Here is a 5,000-nt window from a genome sequence, read left to right as displayed (position 1 = left end):
GGATGGGGAACAGTATAGACTTGGTTATTAATACTCTACCCGTCATTGTTAAGGATCTTGTGCTCCATCCGCCAATCTTTTTACGGACCTGGTTAATGGCCGCCGTCCAGCTCTGGGCCCCCGAGCTATTGTTCTCGAAAATGAGGCCCAGAATCTTGATTTTGTCCTTTTTGACAGGGTACATGTCCGACAGTTCCCTATCTACCTGCCAATTTTTAGACACGTAGACTTCGCTCTTGGACTTATTAATCACTGCCCCGGTCGCCGTGCAGTACTTCTCAAGGATATTACTAATCCTAGGTACCGACGATGTGTTGGTGCAAATGAGTGACACATCGTCCATATATGCTGTTGTTTTGACCTGGACCCCGTTGGATCCAGGCAGCTGGAAACCAGTTATATTGGTATCCCTACGAATTGCCTGCAGGAGGGGTTCAATGCACACGACATATAGCAGTGGGGATAGTGGGCAACCCTGTCTGACCCCTGACTGGATAGATATTTTACCAGTCAGGTGCCTGTTCACCAAGACTCGGGTACTAATGTTTGTATATATGGTTTTAACCCACTCCCTAAGTCCAGGAGCGAATTTCATCTGGTCCATCACTTTGTACATATATTCATGGCTTACCCTATCGAACGCCTTCTCCTGGTCAAGGTTGAACAGGCAGAGGGGATGGTTCCGTTCTCTAGAATAAGCCAGAATGTCCCTTGTTAACATTAAAATATCGGTGATGGACCTCCCTGGGACGCCACAAGCCTGGTCGGGGCCAATGACCAAAGGGAGGTGTACTTGTAGCCGGAGCATCAGAGCTTTGGCTAGTATCTTGTAATCCACGCAAAGGAGGCTGATTGGGCGCCAATTCCGTAGATCTTTAACTTCCCCTTTCTTATGAAGGAGAGTAATTACACTCTCCCGCATAGAAGGGCCCAACCGCTTCTCCCTGTAGACCGCTCTGTAGACCTCCGCTAAATGGACTTTTAGCGTGTCCCAAAAAAGATGGTAATACTCACCCGGGATGCCATCTGGACCTGGCGTCTTACCGGTGTTCATGGTCTTAACCGCCTGGGTGAGCTCCTCCAGCGTGAGTTCTGGGTCCTTCTCCTCCTCCTCCTTGTCCCGCACTGAGTCAGGCTCCAACTGGCTCAGGAACCACTCTATCAGGGTGTCATCTGTAGCTTTGATGTTATACAGGTCCCTATAGAAGTTCTCTACCACTTTTTTCACTCCCTCACTATCCTCTACTATCCTCCCCCTGCTGTCGAGCATGGAGGACATCAAGTGCCGCTTCTCCCTCGTTTTCTGGAAGAAGAAGCGAGTACACTTTTCGTCTTCCTCCATTTTTTGCACTTTTGCATTGTGCATGACCTTTCGTTGTTCCTCCCTACAAAGCACTGAAAGATCTAGCTTGGTCTGGGCTATCTCGTCGCTTACAGGGAACCCCCGAAGCTGAAGCAGGCTCAGACGCTGGAGGGCAGCATTCAGGTATTTATATTTGGCCCTCCTTTCTTTTGCTTTCCTCTTGCCTGCTGCTATGAAATAACCCTTAGTTCTCATTTTGACCATCTCCCACCACTCTATAGGGGAGTTGAATAGGTCACGCAAAGTGGTCCACTCAACAAGCCTGCTCTTATAGGCTGCAGCTATGGAGGGGTCATCGAGTAAGGAAGTGTTTAATTTCCAAACCCCTGACCCCATCTGGGAGGTCTGAGGGACCTGCAATGTTACCTGCAGGAGCCTATGGTCAGAGAAGAAGACGGCCTGGGTGTCTACTGCCGTCTTCGTAAGGGAGCTGGTATGCAGGACGAGATCTATACGGGAGAAGGAGGTCCCAGATGAGCTCACCCAGGTAAAGGGAGGCACCAGGTCCTTACCTGCATCACACAGGGAGAAATCAAATATTACGGAGGACAAAACTCTACTAGAGCGGTCGTTGCGTGGCCTGCTCCGGTCTACGTCCCTCAGAGCACAATTGAAGTCACCTGACACGATGACGGGTACGTTCCCCAGCAGGAGTGGACGCAGCTGTGGAAAAAATTGAACTCTTTCGTTTTGGTTAGTGGGTGCGTAGACATTGACCAGTCTGAGGGGAGTGTTGTTGTATGTCACATCCACGCTCAGAATTCTACCAGGTTCTACCTCCCTGCTGCTGCGGGAGGTAATAAATGGGTTTTTAAACAGGATACCTACTCCGTCGGCTCTGGCTATGTTGGAGCCCGACCAGAAGGAGTCCCCCAGGGTCCAACTCTCCTTCAGGTCCCTATAATCAGGGCTCGACGAAATACCACACTCCTGCAGAAAGATGAGATCTGCTTTCAAGTTAGCTAGATAGTTTAGTACATCAAATCTTTTTTGTGTCTCCCTGATGCTCCTGACATTAACAGACACACATATCAGGGCCATCAGGGTAGCTAACAAGAAAAGGAGTCGCTGCGTCCACCCCATAGCGACTATGATTGGGAGGTCGGGACACTCTTCCTACTCTTAGCTCTACGCTTGCTTCGAGGGGGCTTGGGCTTATTTGCAACTCCCATCACCCCTGAGAAGGTACTCACTGCTGCCTCGTCCAAGAAGGCACCGTCTTTATATGCACAGTACGTGGAGTTGTTGGGGCTATTCAACTCCCCACAAGGTAAGTCTGGTGGAACTTGCTCAGGGCCCCTCGGAACGTGTGGGTCAGCTTTGTCCTGGGGGGGGGTTATGACAGACAGCATTCTTTGGCTGTTACCGTCTGTTGAGTTGGAGCTGTTAGCAGACTTCTGGCTTACCGCGTCCAGGGGTATTCCCATGTCCTCCAGTGCTGTATCTAGGAGGACCTCTAGGGGGCCCCTGGTTTTGCCCATACAAGGGAGGGGGTCAAGGATGCTTTGAAGGGAGGCCCTTCGCTTGAAGAGGGTCATTGCTACCGAGGTACTGCTGGTCAGGGAAGGTGTTGACCCCGACCTCTCCCTCGGTGCATTAGTGAACACCTCTTCTGCGAGGTGTGCTAGGGTTTGTGCCAACGACTGGGAAGGCTGGCTGGGGATGCCCTGGCTGGCTGCTACCTGCCCACTAGGCGGCAGTGTAGCCGTCCCACTCGCCTCCGTCTCTGCCTGCGAGGGCAAGACTGGGGACTTTGTGTGGACATTAGCTGGTTTTGGATCTATGGGGGCCACCTGCAACTTGCTGTCTTTGATCCTGATCTTCTTTCTTTTCCCCCCCTCGTCTCTACCCTTTCTTTTCCCCACCCTCTGCTGGTTCTTCACTCCCTTCCCCTCCTTCTCACTCTCACTTTCACTGTCGCTTTCGCTTTCCTCCCCCACGGACTCAATCCTTATGGCGTCATAACGAGAGCCGAGGGGGAGTGCTGGCGCTGAGAGGGCCCTACTCAGGGGGGGGCCGCTGCTGGGTCCGGGCTCCCTCCCTGCCTCGTGTTCTGCATCAGAGGAGCTACTGGAGGAGCTAGTGGAGTAGCTGTTGTACTCTCTCTCTGGGCTGGGGGAAGGGGTCCTCGTAAAACGGGACATGTCTCGGGGGCGGGGGGGTGAGGGGGGTGCTGGTGATGATGGTGGTGCTGGAGTCTGGGTCTTGGATACTGTTGGTGGTGATGTGGACTGATCTTTGTTACTTGCTCCCTCTTCCTGCTCAGGCCTAGGCTTGTTCATGTTTGCCTTGCTGGCTCTGGCCATGTTGGCATAGGAAGAGGGGCAGTCCTTAAACAGGTGCCCCTTCTTTCCACACAAATTGCACTGCCTCTCTTCTCTGCAGTGGCTGGTCTCGTGGGGGGCGCCGCAGTTCCTGCACTTGACTACAGTACATGCGGCCGCCAGGTGTCCTAATTCCCCACATTTCCTGCAGAGTTTTGGCATCCCATTATAGAATACCAGCCCTCTGTTGGGCCCTAACACTATGGAGTTTGGAATGTGGCGGACGCCTCCAATGCCCGATGGATCAACATTAAGGCGTACCAGCCACTTTCTGGCTCCTGTCCAAACCCCATCTTCGTCTGTAATTTTCCTCCCTTCTGATGACACCCTCCCATAGCGGTTAAGCCATGTTGTAATATCATAGTCGCTAACAGCCTCATTGAAAAATTGGACAGTAACAACTTTCATTTCTCTGTCTGTCAGTGCATCCACACAAAATTCTTTGTATGGAGCGAGATATTTATTCTCCCCCCAAAAGGACCACATTTCTTGTAACTTTTGGGGGTTCCTAAAACTGACCTCAAACACTTCCTTAAGCCCTGGCAATTTCACCAAACAATTCAAGTCAGAAGGGGAAAAACCCATACCCCTCTGAAGAATGGTCCGGCTGAACTCCAGTCTCGTCAGTCCTGGTTCCGTTTCATCTTGCTTGTTTCTTGTGAAGCGCACCGCATTGTGCCTCCTGGTCTCCTGGGTTGGCCGGAACGCCATCCTTCAGCTGGCTCCTCCGATTGGGGTGGGAGAAGCCTCTGGACGTCCGGGTTGTCTCTCTCTGCGGAAAAGAGACAACGTAAGCAGCAAATCTTGGGCAGTTGAAGGAACTATTACTTTAGTCCCTGAGGAGATGGTCGCCTCGCAAGAGGGACCCCCTCCCCAGGTGAACGGTGTCCTTCCCTGGCGGAGTAGGGGGCGCTGCTTGGCACCGAGACCACGTAGGAAGAATCGTGGCTGTGACGCCTCCTCGGGGTCCGGGGCCGCCCTCTGCTCCTCCCAGATGGCGCCCTCTGCTGGGCGCCTGCTGCTCTCTCGGTCTGGATCTCGATTACAATCAAGGGCTGGGGATGAGGTCGTCTAGGTCATCAAAGGGTCCTCAAAGGTCGTCTGGATGGTAGGTCCTCCTTCTCTCTAACTCCAGGAACGTCTGGAAAAGCCTGAAAAAGAAAAAAACTGGAACCGCCTGAAAAAGAAAAAACTGCTCTCAACAGTCAACAAAATCTTGAAAGACCCTCGGCCTGGATTGGGCAAGCCAAAACCAGACTGAGCATTAGTCTTCCAAAAAGTTGCCGAGCTGAAGAAAGCCAGTCAAAAATAAA

This window comes from Acipenser ruthenus, chromosome 13, assembly GCF_902713425.1.
Source record: "Acipenser ruthenus chromosome 13, fAciRut3.2 maternal haplotype, whole genome shotgun sequence".
In the NCBI taxonomy this organism is placed as follows: domain Eukaryota; kingdom Metazoa; phylum Chordata; class Actinopteri; order Acipenseriformes; family Acipenseridae; genus Acipenser; species Acipenser ruthenus.
This window is presented reverse-complemented; position numbering follows the sequence as displayed.